This window comes from Bos taurus, unplaced genomic scaffold (assembly GCF_002263795.3).
Source record: "Bos taurus isolate L1 Dominette 01449 registration number 42190680 breed Hereford unplaced genomic scaffold, ARS-UCD2.0 Leftover_ScbfJmS_210, whole genome shotgun sequence".
NCBI classification, from domain to species: Eukaryota; Metazoa; Chordata; class Mammalia; order Artiodactyla; family Bovidae; genus Bos; species Bos taurus.
Window position 1 is genome coordinate 1 of NW_020191185.1, and position 18,007 is coordinate 18,007.

Genomic DNA, 18,007 nt, shown 5'->3' on the forward strand with positions numbered 1-18,007 from the left:
AAGAGAGCAGAGACTAACTTCTGCGCACTGGATTACCCACAAGACCAACTCACTTTCAGTGTATTTGTTTGAGGTGTTCCAGATCTATTGTTTCATATGTGAATGACTATCAGATGTCTTTGCCAGGCCTGTGAGCGTATGCCCTGTTTTTGTTGAAACATGCCTTTTCTTGTCACCTCAATTTCCCAACAACACGTAGTGAAGACGTCAGGAGAAAAAATCCAAGTTTGAAGTTCTTGTTTTATTTCTGTTTTATTCACCTGGCTACAAGCAACTGAAAGATCATTATCACCAAAAAGATGTTGATATCAAGAAGACCTGATGAAAAGTCTCAGGAAAACAGAACTACGTACATTCCTGTGGTTGTCAACTTTTGTGTTTAGAGTCTGAGGAACTGGTATAGGATGCACGGGTAGGGGGTAATAAAGACCATCTTCTAGGGGCGTCTGGAGGCAGTGAGTTCTGGTGATGTGAATTCTCTGCCTCTAGAGGACAATGCACATGTGTATGTGCTCAGGAGCTTCAGTTGTGTCCGACACTTTGTGATCCCATGGACTGTGTAGGATGTGACCCTATGGACCAGGCTCCTCTGTCCGTGGGATTCTTCGGTCAAGAATACTGGAGTGGGCTGCCATTTCCTCCTCCAGGGGATCTTCCAGACCCAGGGATCAAGCCGGCATCTCGTGTCTCCTGCACTGCCAGGCACATTCTTTGACCAGGTGCGCGCCACCTGGGCAGCCCCTAGAGTACAGTATTTGAGGTTAAAAGGCAATGCAGGCATCTTATGGTTCAAATCCTACATGTGATAAAAGGAGAACTGGAAGCCCAGACAGATTAACCAAGAGTGTTAAAGATGCAAAAAATATGATTTATATATTTATTTTTGGCTGTGCTGAGTCTTCGTTGCTGTGTGGGTGTTTCTCCAGTTGCAGCGCTCAGGCTTCTTCTGGCAGTGGCTTCTCTTACTGTGGAGCATTGGCCCTAGGGTGCGCAGGCTTCTGTAGCTGTGGCACAAGGGCTCAGTAGCTATGGCTCCCAGGCCCTGAGCACAGGCTCAGTAGTTGGCGCACATGGGTTTACCTGCCCCTTGGCATGTGGGATCTTCCTGGACCAGGGATCAAACCCTTGTCTCCTGCATTGGCAGACAGATTCTTTACCACTGCACCACCAGGGAAGCCATTTCATCCATCATTATCAGTCTTAATTCCAACTTCAGTCCCTCATATGTTCACAGCCCAGAGGCTTTGGAGACTCAGAGATGCTCCAGACATGGCCACTGCAAGCAGACAATACACAGAAAATTCATGAGACTGGCAAGCATTTGATGGTAGGAATTTTGTCTTATTCTATTCATCCTGAATTTGGCATTGCAAAGAAAAAAAAAAATTTTTGAGTGACTGTATACTGGGTAGTGCAGAAGGGCACAAGGAAGGTTTATGTGCTATGTGCGCTGGTGACCCCAAGATGACACCAGAAATGCCTTCATAGGAGTGGTTTTAGCAAAACAGTGGGCTTCCCTGGTGGCTCAGATGGTAAACAATCTGCCTGCAACGAGGGAGACCCAGGTTCAATCCCTGGTACAGGAAAATCTGGAGAAGGGAATGGCAATCCACTCCAGCATTCTTGCCTGGAGAATTCCATGGACTACAGAGGAGCCTGGTGGACCATAGTCCATGGGATTGCAGAGTCAGATATTTCTGGGAGGCTAACACTTTCACTTTATTTTCAAAAGAGGAGAGAAAGCTTCCAGATAGACAAGGCAGGGAATGGTGTGTCAGAAAGAAGAATTAATATGTGCATAACACTAGAAGAATTGTCAAGGTGCCTCACAGAAGAGGGGTGTTAGGTACAGAAGTCTAGAAGATGTTGGAAGAAACCCAAAGATCAGATCATGAAGGATTTGGGGTAGTCTTTGGACTTTATCGTGTAGCACCGGGCTTCTTGAACCATCTATGGCAAGAGGCAGTTGTTGGTTTTTATTCCCCAATATGTCACAGGCCAAAAGAAGGATGGGGTTTGTGATTCATCACGTGGGTTCGGAAGCATCCTGTATTTACCCTGTTCAGTGACACAAGTCCACTCATCACATGCTCAGGTATCATGGCGATGTCAAATGTTTATAGTCTCCAAATGCTTGCTCTCCGTTTCTGCACTTACCTTATCATGAACAGACTGGCTGCCCCTGCCTCTGGAGCACATTTGAATGGCACAGTTGAGGAGGAGAAACCAGCAGGAATGATGTCAGCAGGGAAATGCTTCAATCAAATGTGTGTCCTGGTAATGTCACGCTGGCAGCAAGGTGGAGAAAGACTTACTGAGTCAGGAGATGAGGCAGGAAACGGGTGCAGAGAAGAGATGGTAAGGATCTGAACTGGGGTCGTGCCTATCCTAATGGGGAACAGATCATGCATTTAAGAACCATTTCCGAGACAAAAATGCCAGGACTTGATGTTGGAAATATGAGAGGAGGCAGAGGAAAGTTTAGAGATTTCTGAAAAAACTAGGAGTGTTGAGATCCAGTTAAGAGTTTTGAGCTTTAAACTTGAGAGGGGATCCTGAAGACTGTCCCAGGGAAGAGGATGTGTGTATTCAGTCGTGTCTGACTCTGTGAGACCCCATGGACTGTAGCCTGCCAGGCTTCTCTGTCCGTGGGATTTTCCAGGTGAGAATACTGGAGTGGGCTGCCATTTCCTCCTCCAGAGGCTCTTCCTGACCCAGGGGTCAAACTCATGCCTCCTTCACTGCAGTATGATTCTTTACCACTAAGCCACCCGGGAAGAAGACAGCTTCACTAAATAAGGGAACGGAGTTTTTCTTAGGCCAAAACAAAGATAACACTCAAACTCTGAGAATAAGAACCAGCACTAAGCAGCCAAATTGGCCTAAACATATATATATATATATACACACATACATACACACATATACATACATACATAAAATTTAGACTTTGTTGCAGCAATGCTGTTTCCCAGCAGAACATTCCTCTGCTCTAAAGTCATGAACAAAATTACAGATTTCTCACTGTAACCAGATCCCAACTTCCTGTTTGAAAGCTTCCTATCTTTCCACAGACTCAAAAACAAGCTCCAGCTGGCCTGATAAAATTAAAATTGCTCTTTAGGTGCAAAGAGTCACCGTTTTTGCTGTGCTGCACAGAACGGAGTTTTGCTGCTGTGATTCATTGAGCAATTTGCTGGAGACTTGGGGGTGGGGGGACTTGTAACCCAGGACACTAGCTTTGTGTCTCCTATTTGTTACCTAATGATGGGGAGAAAGAATTCTGGTCTTTCCAGTTTGCTGGGCTTCCCTGGTGGCTCAGACAGTAAAAAAAAAATCTGCCTGCAGTACGAAAGACCTAGGTTTGATCCCTGGTTTGGGAAGATCCCCTGCAGAAGGAAATGGCAACCTACTCCAGCATTCTTGCCTGGAAAATCTCTTGGACAGAGAAGCCTGGTGGGCTACAGTCCATGGGGTCACAAAGAGTCGGACATGACTGAGCGACTAACACACACTTCCAGTTTGCTAGTACATGCTCAACTCTCCCACCCGTTTACACCTCTATAGTCCACACAGCTCAGATGTTCTACCCACTCACTAGTTTCCAAATGCATGTGTGTTTCTTTCCTATGCTAACTCCCAGGCTCCCAACCCTATTGCCAATATAAGGCCTGTTTTAGACAGACTGAAGAGGGCTAGCTTGAACTTCCAGTGCTATGATGAGTCAGAATGGTGAGAATAGGTATCTTTGCCTTGTTCCTGATCTTAATGGTGAAAGTATTCAGTCTTTCACTTTTAAAATAATGATACTAGTGACAGGGTTTTTGGTGCATTTTATTTATGAAATTAAAGTAATTCTCCTCTATTCCTAATTTGCTGAGAATTTTTATCATAAATAAGTATTGGATTTTGTCAAATGCTTTTTCTGCATCAATTGATAAGATCGTATGATTTTCTTCTATAGTCTATGGACATTGAATTACATTAATTGATGTTTGACTATTGAACCAGACCTTACATACCCAGAATACATTGGAGTTGGCCATGACATGTAATTCTTTTTATCCATTGCTGGATTCAGTTTACTGATATTTCACTAAAGATTTTTGTATCTCAATTTATGAGAAATATTCGTATGCAGTTTTCCTTTTCTTGTACAGTCCTTTATCTGGTTTAATATTTATCATAGTAATACCACATAAAAACACGTTGAGAAGGGTTTCTATTTTTCTGGAAGGGATTATGTAAACTTGGTATTAATTCTTTTTTAAATGTTTGGCAAATTTCTTTACTGAAACTGGGCATGGAGATTTCTTTGGGGGGAGCCTTATATTACAAATTGGAGCTTCCCAGGTGGTGTGAGTGGTAAAGAACCTGCCTGCCAATGCAGGAGACATGAGAGACGTGGGTTCGATCTCTGGGTTGGGAATATCCCCTGGAGGCAGGCATGGCAACCCACTCCAATATTCTTGCCTGGAGAATTTCCATAGACACAGGAGCCTGGCAGGCTATAGTCCCTAGGGTCTCAAAGAATCGGACACAACTGAAGCAACTTAGCACACACATATTACAAATTAAAATTTTTTAGTGGTTATAGGAACCTTTACCAGCCTATTAAATCTTGACTGAATGGTGGTAGTTTGTGGGTTTTAAGGAGTTAGTCCATTTCTTTAATGTTGTCAAACTTATAAGCACAAAGTTGCGTTATTCTCCTATTATCCTTTTAATGGCTGCAGGATCTATAGTAATATCCTCTGTTTTATGCCTGATGTTGCTGATTTATGTGTTTTCATCTTGTATCTTTGTCAGTCCTGATAAAGGTTTTATAGCTTTATTGAAGAAACCAGCTTTTTGTTTCACTGACTTTCCTGTATTGTCTTCCTGTTTTGAATGGTATTTATTTCTGCTCTTATCTTTGATACTTTATTTTTCCCTCTTGCTTTGTGTTTATACTGCTCTTGTTTTTCTAGGTTTTTATTGATTTATTTTTGATAAGAATCCAGATTATTGATACCTATTATCATCTCTGATGTTTTAGGTACTATAAATTATCCTTTAAGCATGGCTTAAGATAGGCCTCACATATTTGGATATGTTGTATTTTTATTCAGTTCTGTGTATTCTTAAAAGAATTTTGCTTTGAGACTTCCTTTTTAATCCATGTGTTATTTAAAAGTGTGTGTCTTAATTTCTAAGTATTTTGAGATTTTTCCTACTGTTGTTTACTGTTGATGAGTTTTAGTTTGACTCCATTATGATTAAATAATACACCCTGTATGATTTCAGGTCTTTAACATTTGTTGAGGCTTGTTTTATGGCCTGCCATATATATGTGTACTGGTGCTAGGTCACTTCAGTCGTATCCAACTCTTTGTGACCCCATAGACTGTAGCCCGTCAGGCTCCTCTGTGCATGGGATTCTCCAGCAAGAATACTGGAGTGGATGGCCACGCCCTTCTCCAGGGGATCTTCCTGACCCAGGGATCGAACCCACATCTCTTACGTCTCCTGCATGGGTTCTTTTACCATTAGCGACACCTAGGATGCCTGTACATATATATATATATATATGTGTGTGTGTGTGTGTGTGTGTGTGTGTGTGTGTATATACAGTAAATATATATATATATTAGTAAAATCAAAAGCAACTAGATAAACTATATATGATAGTTTTCATTTAAGATATTATTATCATCAATGTTTCAGTTGATATATGTCTGTATAACTGGATTTTTTTTTAATGCTTTTGGTTGCAAGAGTTACACGCTGAATGGAAACTAACTTTAAGCAGCAAAGTCCGAGTTAAAAAGTTCACATAACTGAGAAGTTTCAGGATGGACATTCTACTTTTGGATGTAGCCGAATCAAAGGAGAGAAAAGTCATTCTCTCTTGCTTTTTCTCCTTTGTCCCACCTCTGTTTTCTGTATTAACTTTATTCTTACTCATACTTTTTCCACACAGTGTCTAATATTGCTACCCACATTTCTTCACATGATGCTAGCTATTTCAGATAATCTAGATAGCTTATTATTTCAGATAATCTCCCCCTCGCCCGCCCACAATGGCTTCAGGGAAACATCCGAGGGTGGCTCTGATTTGCTGGGGCCTGTGTCATGTCTTCATGCCTCAGTCAGTCACTGTGGCCAGGGAAGAGATATCCTAATTGAGCAGATTGGATTGCGGTCTGACTCGATGCGCCATATGATTGACCAGCTCAGAAAGAGTAGAGTGGTGGTGGTGGGAAAAACAGTGGTGGGTAAAGAGCAACCCAAATCTTCTACAGCATCCTGAAGTCAAAAGATACTGTCACCCAAAATATATCTCCCCTTTTGTATACTTCAAGTAGAAATGATTTGAGTATGCTGCTGCTGCTGATGCTAAGTCACTTCAGTCGTGTCCGATTCTGTGCCACCCCATAGACGGCAGCCCACCAGGCACCCCCCGTCCCTGGGATTCTCCAGGCAAGAACACTGGAGTGGGTTGCCATTTCCTTCTCCAGTGCATGAAAGTGAAAAGTAAAAGGGAAGTCACTCAGTCGTGTCCAACTCTTAGCGACCCCATGGACTGCAGCCCACCAGGATCCTCCATCCATGGGATTTTCCAGGCAAGAGTACTGGAGTGGGGTGCCATTGGCTTCTCTGTGATTTGAGTATGTGATGAGGCGATAACAGTGTGAAACCAAAATGAATCCCCTTTTATATACGCATATTTAACAACCATATTTATTCTCTTGTGCATTGTTAAACAAGCAGAAATTAGTTGGTGCAAAAATCCTTGCCCCATGTGTTGAAAGATAAGTGAAGAATGTTAGTTGCTCAGTTGTGTCTGACTCTCTGTGACCCATGGACTGTGCCCTGCCAGACTCCTCTGCCCACAGAATTCTCCAGGCAAAAATACTACAGTGGATTGCCATTTCCTTTGCCAGGGGATCTTCCTGACCCAGGGATTGAATCTGTGTCTCCTGTATTACAGGCAAAGTCTTTCCCATCTGAGCCATCAGGCAAACCCAAACAAGCAAAAATTAGTGGATGCAAAAATCCTTGTGCCATGTGTTGAAAGGTAAGGATTATTTACAAATATTTATTTATTAATTTGGCTGCACCGGGTCCTGGTTGTGGCCTGTGGAATCTTAGGTTGGGACACTTGAACTCCTAGTTGTGGCCTGTGGGGTCCAGTTCCCTGACCAGGGATCAAACCCAGGCCCCTTGCCTTGGGAGCGCAGAGTCTTAGCCACTGGACCACCAGGGAGGTCCCAAAAGATAAGTTTAAAAATAGGCAGTAACAGGAAGATAGGACTTTAATGGTGGGTGGATGAATATACTGAAAGCACTGGAGAGGGCGTACCGCATGTCAGGAATGAAGCAGGTACGCATGTGAACAGGCTGGAAGTCTATAGTAAGATGGAGTAAATTGGAAGTGGAATTGTTGAGAAGAAAAAAAAAGTTGAAAAAATTCAGAAAAGGAACAGAATACCAGTTAACATTTATATGAGAAGTCGTGAAAGACCACACAAGTACAAATGCAAAAAACGGGGGGCAAAGAGACCACTGCACCCGGGCAGCCTGAGCTTGCTTTCCCATTGCCGCACGAGCCTCTCCGTCTTCTTTATCCCCCATATTCAGCCCTAATCTCACCTCTCCTGGCTTCAGCGTCTGCTCACAAACCTCCACTGTAGCACACACGTGCCCCTGTGTTGTAGTCACCTGTTTACGCGGCGCTCTCCACCTTCTTACTGTTTGCACACTTAGTCTTGAGCTCATAAGAAAGGCAGCATTGGGGTCTGAATAGGATTTGGAGAGGTAGAAAACATGAAGAGGTAATGATGTAAAAGCCAAGAGATAGAAAAAGCAAAAGCAAGTTTGTGGAAGATGAATATAGTGTTTTGGCCGAAGCAGAGCTTCCTTAAAAGATTAATAGTGTTGCGGATTTACCTGGTGGTCCAGTGGTTAATGGAGAAGGCAATGGCACCCCACTCCAGTACTCTTGCCTGGAAAATCCCCATGGACGGAGGAGCCTGGTAGGCTGCAGTCCATGGGGTCGCTAAGAGTCGGACACGACTGATCGACTTCACTTTCACTTTTCACTTTCATGCATTGGAGAAGGAAATGGCAACCCACTCCAGTATTCTTGCCTGGAGAATCCCAGGGATGGCGGAGCCTGGTGGGCTGCCATCTGTGGGGTCACACAGAGTCAGACATGACTGAAGCGACTTAGCAGCAGCAGGCATGAGTGGTAAGGGTCAGAACAAAAGAAGCCTTGGAAAGAAAGAAAAAGGGAGTGCAGATGAAAGCCTTCAAAGAGAAATCAGCAGGGCTTGGACACATAAATGACAGGTGAGTAAATGGAAGAAGACAGAATAACAGCAGTATTTTCACTTAAGTTGGTGTGGAATGTACGATGGCGTTAAGAAGAGCGAATGTAATATTTAGGAGGGCAATGATAGGCGTGACTTTTTATGTTGACTATGAATTAATAGAGAAACATTTTCAGTAAAATGTCCGGGGCATTTAGAAAACTTAAGATTGCTCTGGTCAAACACACAGTATTTGTCTTTTTGTTACTGGATTGCTGCTGCTAAGTCGCTTCAGTCGTGTCCAACTCTGTGCAGCCCCGTAGACAGCAGCCCACCAGGTTCCCCTGTCCCTGGGATTCTCCAGGGACAGTTGCTCAGTTGTGTCCGACTCTTAGTGACCCCTTGGGCTGTAGCCCACCAGACTCCTCCATCCATGGGATTGTCCAGGCTAGCGTACTGGACTGGGTTGCCATTTCCTTCTCCGTGTTACTGGATTATTTTAGTATTCTGTCCTTTCGGTTTGTACAGGTTATAACACATGTCAGAACTTTCTTTTTATGGCGAATACTATTCTGTTATATGTTTGCATCAGATTTAGTTTATCCATTCACCTATCAGTGGACCTTTGGGTTGCTTCCACCTTTGGGCTTCTGTGACTAGTGCTGCTAGGAACACGGGTGTACAAGCATCTCTTCAAGACCACGCTTTCAATTCTTCTGAGCATATTCCAAATGTATACATGGTGGACCATACAGAAATTTGATTTTTAATTTTTTGAGGAACCACCATGCTCTTTCATGGTGACTACACTGTTTTACATTCCTATAAATAGTGCAAAAGGGGAGTTGTCTGGTGGTCCAGTGGTTAGGAATCTGTCTGCCAGTGCAGGGGACACGAGTTCAACCCCTGGTCTGGCGAGATTTCAGATTCTGTGGGGCAGTGAAGCCTGTGGCCACAGTTACTGGGCCTGTGTGCTCTAGAGCCCGTCCTCTGCACCTGCTGAGGCCACACACTGCATCCAGAGAGTTTCCCCCACTTTTGGACACTGGAGAAAGCCCACATCCAGCAGCAAAGACCCAGTGCCGCCATGAAGAAACACATGTGAACATAGTGCCAGAGACTGCCCTTTTTAGCATCCTTGTCAACAGGTGTTCCTTTTTCTTTTATTTCTGTTTTCTTTTTATAGCAGCTACTTCAATGGGTATGAGCTGGATGTGTCACTGTGGTTTTGATTTGCATTTCCCTGTTGACTAGAGAAGTGGTACATCTTTTCATGTGCCTATTGGCCATTCGTATTATCTTCTTTGGAGAAACTTCTTTCAAATCCTTTACTCATTTTTTATTATGTTCCTTTTGTTTCTGTTGTTGTTAAATCTTAGAAATTGCCCTTATATTCTATATTTTAACTCATTGTAGATATATGGTTTGCAAATGTTTCCTTGCATGCCTTGGGTTGTCTTTTCACTACTGATTGTGTCCTTGATGCACAAACGTGTATCCACGTTTGTGGATTGTAATTACAATATTATATTGTACAATATTAATAATTACAATATTAATTGTAGTCCAATTAATCTCTTTTAATTTTGTTTGTGCTTTCGATGTCATATCTTATGGAGTTCAGACCATGCTACACTAAAATATGACACCTTGGCATATTTTATATTTTAACTTGAAGGACTCTGAGAAAACAGCAGAAGTAGGAAGGTTACTTTGTCCCTCTGCTCACCCTTCACCCCTAAAGTAGGTCATAATACTCTTAAGTGAGAAGTGCTTTCCCTATAGAAGCAAAGGTGCGTCCTCATTTCCAAAGACAAAAGGATGCGAGAAAGACTCCAAATAGGCCTTGCTAAGTTTCCCCCAGAATACTACACTCCCCTCATGCTCCTTGGCCTATTATATTTCTTCATGACTATCCAGTCTTCATCAAATCTGGTGTGAAAACACTCAGGTTTCACTGTTTCTTCAGATCTTGGTTTTCTTATGAAGGCTCCCATGTTTCTTAAGACCTATGTTAGTAAAAATATATACTTTCTCCTATTACTCTGTCTTGGTCAATTTGATTTTCAGAGTTAGCCAAGGATCCGAAAAACGTGTTGTAAAAAAAAAAAAAAAAATTACCCCGAAATTTCTTAGAAATTACAATGAAATATGTCATGAAGCTTTTCTTCTTTGTTTTCTTCTAAGACTTTTCTAGATTGAGGTCTTGCATTTAGATCTTTGATCCATTTTTACTTCTTTTTGTCTACAGTGTAAGGTAAGGGTACAATTTGTTCTTTTGCATGTGGATATCTAGTTTGTCCACAACTGTTTGTTCAAAAGGGTTCCCCGTTCCCCTCCCGCCCCCCACCCATTGAATGGTCTTAGCTTCCTTATCAGGAATCATTTGGCTGTGATTGTGAGGGTTCATATCTGGGCTCTCTATTCTTTTCCACTGTTCTGTCTATATTTATACACATACCACACTGTTTTGATTACAATAGCATTGTGATAAACTTGAAATCAGAAAGTGTGAGACATTTAACCTTGTTCTTTTCCAAGATTGTTTTGGCTATTGAAGCTCTCAGCTTTACTGTAATGGCACAGTTATAAAGAGGGCAAAACATAAAATTTGCAAAACATACGTGAGGATTCATCATTTTTTTTCTAAGTCTCCTAATTTTTTGATATTCAAGTAATTTTCTGTAAAGTCTTTGAAGTCCCCATTCTGTCATCAGCCTTGTAAATTTATCTTCATTTGTTCACTAGAGTAACTCTTCCATACGAGTGCTTTTCTAAGTATCTGAACTGTGTTTTGACATCATGAAATCCTGCATCATTTGCAAGAAGTGCAATTCTGTTCTGAAATAGATTTGCTCTTGTGTTTCATAGTGAAAATAGTTGTTTACAGGTACTAACCAGTGAATGCTACCTCACTTGCCTCAATGCATTAGGAGATCTTTGTGTTACGTAGGGAGGGATGTGAAATGGAGACTAATTTTTATAAATTGTCAGTTGTGTAGTGAATATATTTTACAGAACTAAACTGTCAGTTTGGGGTTTCTGATGTTAAATAATCAGATAAAGATAAGTTGTTGTTGTTAAGTCCACGAGAATAGGTATGTTCTTCAGAGTAAAGTGCTTTGTGAGAAGTGGAAAGAAAACCAAAGTACACATGAGGCCCCTGACTTTTAGAGTTGAGGACAAAAATGTTGAATGTTCCTGTGTGGGAGAATGAATTTTCAAAGAATTATGAGAAGAATTTTACTAATGAAAACAGATATTAAATAAAAATTTTCAGTTTAGTTTGTCAGAAAGACTGATTAGGGAGGAAAGAGAACTATGAGATGTGGTGTAATTCTCTAATGAAGAAAGAGGACAAGAGGCTGATAGAAAGGGAACTTGGGTTTCAATTTCTTTTCAAATGAGAGGTAAGAGATGTGTCTCCCATTGGGCTCACATTGTCACACATGTTCTTATTTTTGTGTGCAGATTTTTTGCAGAGCGACAGTTAGAGACCATACAAAGCTTCTCAGTTTTGAATTTATATTGAACACTACAGTCTCTCCATGTTTCCTGTCCCATGAACTACTCCTGCAGGGCTTTTGTCACAGCTGGCATCCACCCACCTTGATGTTAGTTAGTAACAGCTGAGAGTATTTCCCCTTGGCTGCTACTGAGGCTAAGTTGCTTCAGTCGTGTCCGACTCTGTGCGACCCCATAGACGGCAGCACACCAGGCTCTGCTGTCCCTGGGATTCTCCAGGCAAGAACGCTGGAGTGGGTTGTCACTCAGTTGTGTCCTGCTCTTCGCCACCCCATGGACGGCAGCCTACCAGGCTCCTCTGTCCATGGGATTTTCCAGGCAAGAGTACTGGATGGGTTTGTCATTGACTGAACTGACTGAACTGAATCTAAGTTTTCCAAATGCCCCCTGACATTTTTACTTTAAACTGTTTCTCTATTAATTCAAATTCAACATAAAAATGTTAAACATATCACTGCCCTTCTAAATATTACTTTCCCATTTCTCAATGTCATTGTACACCCACATTATAATATATCAATTATATTTCAGTAAATCTGGAAAAATTACAGAGTGCATCCACCACTTTAAAAAAAAGAAGAAAGCAAAGAAGGGATTTGACAGTTTGGCAGGAGCCAGTGGCTCAACCTGCCTGTCTCTCTTAGTTTACTCACTTTCCTGGTCCCTCAGTCCCCGATATCTGTTTATATCAGGTGTTGGCAAACTTTTTTCCACAAAGGCCAGGTGGTGACTGTTTCAGGCTTTGCAGGTTATATGGTCTCTGTCACAACTGCTTTCTGCAGTTTTAACAAGAAAGTAACAAAAAAAATTTTTTTTAATGAATATAGTAGCTGTAGATAATTTGTAAACAAATAAACATGGTTGTGTTCCAATAAAACTTTATATGTAAGAACAGTTGTTGAGTCAGATTTGACCCATGAATCATACTTGCTGTTCCTTGGTCTATTTCCAGTGGTAGACTTTGTGCTTTTTAGATGAATTTATACTTGAATCATCATTGATACTTTGGAATAAGACTGGTAAACATTTAGAACAGTATTCGTCAAACTGGCAGTTCACTGGAAGACTTGAGAACTGTGTTAAGAATGTAGATTCCTGAGTCCTGCTCCTAAAGATTCGAATACAGAATGTCTGGGGAAGAGCCTCAGCATCTGTACTTCTAGCCCCTGGCTCTATATATATACAACAGAGTTTGAAAACTGTAAGTGTATGGCTTCAATAGATAATTTTGCAAAGACATCACATGAAATAAATCTCTGTGTAATTTGTTTAACCCACAACCCTAACTCCACGCGAGAGCCTCTGGTTTAACAGACAGACTATCCATTCCATCTCCAAACCTCGTGTCATTGTACCCTTTCCTGTTTTAGAGGCAGACACATTTAAGTGAAAATAATTGCCATCAGAATACTAATATGCCATAAGCTGATGTCAGGATATTTATTCAACAGAATGCAATTACCAGTAAAATGTTATGTTCTAAATGGCATGGCTATAATCCAGTATAGGCTTTTTAACCCCTGGTGATTTTTGTTTCATTTGATTTGTGATGAGTGGCAACCAGCATGGTTGCTGTGGGCTGGCAAAGCAAGAATAAAGGGGAAATAGCCCCATGGCCCCTACAGGCAGTTTTCAACTGCAGTATGCCACTAAATCTCCATCACCACCGGGTGGCTCTACATGATTCCGTTGTTAATTGAATTTTTCCCCAAGTAGCATGAGGGCTTGTTTTGCATCAACACAGTTCCATTGTCTGATGATTGTTGTTGGTAATGTCAACTAAACTTAAGATATTTCAGCATCCACATGCACAGGCATCATTGCTGTGACTTTGGAGTAAGAGTGGGGAAGTGCACAGGAGGACAGCACACAGGAGACGTGGTACTATGCTCACTACGCTGTGTGGACGAGATGGTTGGGAAGGTCTCTGCACAGTCACGATAGTATCCCCTTCCCGGTGCGTCGCATCCAGAGGTGCATGAGGTTGTTGTTTAGTTGCTCAGTTGTGTCCAACTCCTTTGCAACCCCATGGACTGTAGCCCGCCAGGCTCCTCTGTCCATGGGATTTTCTAGGCAAGAACACTGGAGTGTGTTGCCATTTCCTTCTCCAGGGGACCTTCCTGACCCAGGGATTGAACACTCAGACCCATGTCTCCTGCATTGGCAGGAAGATTCTTTATGGCTGAGCTACCAGGGAAGCTCCAAAAGGGTTTACGAGGTTGACACATTTTATTACTAGTGAGGTAGACTTTGACCATGTGTTTAAGGTGGTGTCTGTGAGGTTTCTCCAATGTAGATTTAAAGTTCAACTTTGTAATTAATAAGCATCTTGTAGGGAGATACTCCCAAGGCTTTGTGAATTAGTGAGTTGGATTTCAGGAAATATCCAAAATGAACACATTTAACTCTGTGCATATGAATGATGTATATCAGAGAAATCGATGACTGAAAGTGGTTATCTTGTGAACGAATCTTAAAGTCCCTCATTTGAGATAGAAGGGTTCACCTAAAAGCCAGCTGAGAATGTCATCTCAGATGTGGAATGACCAGCAGCCCAGCCCATCTCCTCACCTCAGACTGCTTTATTCCTTCCTGACTGCCTTTAGGATGTACCATGTATCCAGAGTTCGTTGCTCTCTGATTACATTTGTGTTATAGTAGAGGAGGAATCCATTCAAGTCTTCCTCTCTTTCCCACCCAATTAACATAATTGTAGTTTGGTGTGTCGATGTCCCTCCCCCTCTGCAGTGAGAGATCTGTTTTCACTAACTTGGCCCATGGTTTTTTGTTTTTTTTTTTTTCCCTGATACAGAACTGAGAAACAGTAATGAAGAAATGAGAAGAAAGGGGAAGGATCCTTGCATACTGGGCCAGTTCCTAGGCTCCCATTTGCTAGAGAATCCAGGTGAAGAGAAGAAAAAAGAAAAAAAAAGAAAAAAGTCAATGACACTGTTGATACACAAAACAAAGAGCTAAGAGCTGAGAAGAAAAGCAGAAAGAGCCTGATTGACTTAGAATCTTGTAGACCATTTTGTGATTACCCCAGGAGATGGCTCGCGGGCGAGTGGCCAGAGTGCTCTGCATCTTGGTAGTGAAGAAATGCGCAGTCAGCAAGTGACAGGTAAGCACACAAGAGCCCACGGAACGGTGCAGCTGATGCCTCTGAGAGGGTGTGCCCCCAGAGCCAGGCCTCTGGGAAGAAGACCCTGTTCCAGTCACCCCTGTGTTCAGTGGCTCCTTGAACCAGGGAACGCTGACAAATCTAGTATTTTTGATAGTCAGCCAGTCCCTGTGTTCAAACCCACACAGCAAAAAAATTAAGATAAAAGAGGGACTTCCCTGGTGGTCCAGTAGTTAAGACTTCACCTTCCTGTGCAGCGGGTTGCAGGTTCAATGCCTGGTTGGGGAGCAAAGATTCCACATGGTTCCAGGCGGAAAAACCAGATATAAAACAGAAGCAATATGGTAACAAGTTCAGTAGACTTTAAAAATGATCCACATCAAAAAATTTTTAAACATCTCACACATCAGGGCCCTTCCCCATGGGAGAAGGAGAGAACCCAACTCCTGTGGGACATTCAAGACCTCATGTGCATGGGGACCTGACCACACCACACACCGGCTGGTTCACAGGACTTATTAGCCTATCCCAGACGTCCCTGTCCCTTTAACACTGGCTGTAGGGATCAAAAGTTCCTTTTGACCCTTCTGAAAATATTAGGTAATGTCAGTGCAGGGGGATAATACACTCTTTCTGCATGTCTGCCCTGGAGTGCAGCAGTTGTTGCTCTTGGGAATGATTGTGCTAATTCTTAGGTCTTAAGGCCAAGTACTATATGACAACACACTTCTGTAACCAGAGAGAAGGCAATACAGAGTGTGATGTATCTTTCTGGAGCATAAAGTTTATTAAGACTATGAAGAACCAAGGAGATGACAAGCATTATCCCCTCCCCAGCAACATGAAAGACAGAAGTATGGGGGGTGGGGGACATGCCCCAGAGCACAGTCCAGTCTCTGAAGTTTCACCCAGCAGGGGAGGAGGGGCAGCCAGGCCAGGGTGGTGCCTCTTCTGGTCGCCCAGATCACTCCAGAGCATCCTCTGAGCTGGCCAGGGTTTTGGATAGGAGGCTTTCCTGAAGGCGGTAGAGGTGCTGGATTTGAATCCCATCATCCAGGTGGGAACATGACCAGGTCCCAGGGAGCTTTGCAGGTCATCCATTTTCTTTGTCAGGTATCACTTTATTATTAGTCCTCATGCTGGGCAGCCCACAGCAAATACATTTAGAGAGACATCTCCAGATTCTCCCAGCCACGCTCTTCTTTTTCTGGGTGAGGCCAGAGGGAGTGACTGGGGACATATTCTCGGGCTGCCCAACAAGGGTGGAGCTTCCCACATCAGGCACCTCCGGGCGGCAGTGGCTTCCTTCAGGGACTTTACCGCTGATGTCATGGGTGCCATTGGTGTTGCAGGTGTCACAGGTGATGTGGTTGTCCTGTGTACCATGGGTTTGTGAGTGCTGTGAGCGACGCAGGTGCTACGGGTGACACTGGTGTCACGGGTGCCTCTGGTGTCACGGGTGGGGCAGGTGTCACTGGTGACACTGGTGTCACGGGTATCTCAGTTGCCATGGGTGTCATCTATGTTGCAGGCCCCAGTGGTGTCCTGGGTGCTCAGGGCGTCATAGGTGAGGCTGGGATCACAGGTGTGGCTGGTGTCACAGGTGCTGCAGGCGTCACAGGTGAGGCTGGTACCTCTGGTATTGCAGCTGTCGCAGGTGCTGATGGTGTCACGGGCGTCTCTGGTGCCACGGGTAACGATGGTATCACGGGTGTGGCTGCTGTCACGCCTGCTGCAGGGGTCGCAGGTGAGCCTGGTCCTGCACGTGTCGTGGTGTTCACCGGCATGATCGGTGGCTCAGGGGCTGCTGGCATCGCGTGTGTTGCAAGTGGAGGGGGCTGGGCTGGGGTTGATGGTCCTCGCTTCCGGGCAGGGTAGGGGAGTGGCAGGCTCTCTGGTCTTCTCCGTTGACTCCTGGTTCTCCTGCTGCTGAATGATCTCCCAAAGCCAGGCAGGAATAAGCATGGACATCTCAGGGCTGGGGGTAGGCTTATGTTCTTGGCTGCTGAGGTCGGAGGAAACGGCCGGCCTCACAGTGATGGTGCGGGCCCTCACCTTGGGTTCATTCATGTCACTGCCGCTGCTTATGTCTAAGCCCTGGAGTTAGTCCCTGCACCAGCCCAGTATTGTCTCCACTGTCATCCCAGGGTGCTCTTCACAGGCTGGCGGCAGTGGCTCCTCCTGGCCCAGGTTCACCCATGGATGCTGCCAAACATCTTCTAAAGTACCTCTGTTGGTGGGTTGAGTGTTAGCATTCTGTCTAGTAAGTCTATTATCTTGTTAGATAGATATTTGGGCGCATGGTAGTGACCCCTAAGCACACGCTGCCACAGGTCCCAGAAATCTTGTCCCCCGAAGGGGAGGGATCCAGTTACCATGGTGTACAGGATGCCACCGAGGCTCCACACATCCTCCTCTAGGCCTGTATAAGGCCTCCCCAGGAAGACTTCTGGGGCCATGAACGTGGGGCTGCCGCAAAATGTCTAGCTTCTTTTGTGGGTGCCACTGGTTGCTAAGGCCGAGGTCGGAGATCTTGGCATTGTTGTTGGCGCCGAGGAGAAGGTTGCCCAGCTTCAAATCCCGGTGCACCACGCCCCGCTGGGTGGCAGTGCTGCAGAGCCGAGACCCGCTGGTGGAACGGGCTTCGGGCTACCCCTCCGTCAAGCGGCCTTTGGCCTCCAAGTAGGTGAACAAGTCTCCTCCACTGACGTACTCCATTACTATAAATAGAGCCTCCTCAGTATAAAACACTTCTAGTAGTTTCACAATATTCGGGTGGTTTACGGTTTTTAGGTTAATAAACTCTTGATTTTCTTCCTTGAGACTGGAGGAGCTCTCATTTCTCTTTTGAATGACCTTGATATGGCTACCACCTCCTTGGTCTGAAATGCCGGGCCAACTTCACTTTGGCGAATTGGCCTTCACCAATTGTGTGAAGGATCTCATGATTCTCAATATGAGCCACCTTCCTAGCGGAGATGGCCATGAGGTCCTGCATCCTTAACTATACTAACTACCACTAAGCTATACTAATTACCTAACTGTACCACCTATACCAGTAACTATA

At 43.9% G+C, this 18,007-nt stretch overlaps 2 long non-coding RNA genes across 4 annotated transcripts; one reads left to right on the forward strand and one right to left on the reverse strand.

Annotated features, from left to right (window-relative positions):
• Positions 1-1,188: 1,188 nt before the first annotated feature.
• Positions 1,189-15,956, reverse strand: LOC112445600 (uncharacterized). 3 transcript variants are annotated; one of them, XR_009493714.1, is made up of 4 exons: positions 14,861-15,956; positions 12,473-12,595; positions 2,158-2,388; positions 1,189-1,276 (listed from the first exon to the last, which is right to left on the reverse strand). It is a non-coding gene; the product is annotated as an uncharacterized lncRNA (long non-coding RNA). The 3 variants fall into 3 exon arrangements; XR_009493715.1 differs by adding an exon at positions 7,705-7,781 and having other exon boundaries at positions 12,473-15,956; XR_003033719.2 differs by having other exon boundaries at positions 12,473-15,956.
• Positions 2,275-14,716, forward strand: LOC132344764 (uncharacterized). Its single transcript, XR_009493716.1, has 3 exons — positions 2,275-2,358; positions 6,974-7,060; positions 14,632-14,716. It is a non-coding gene; the product is annotated as an uncharacterized lncRNA (long non-coding RNA).
• Positions 15,957-18,007: the final 2,051 nt, after the last annotated feature.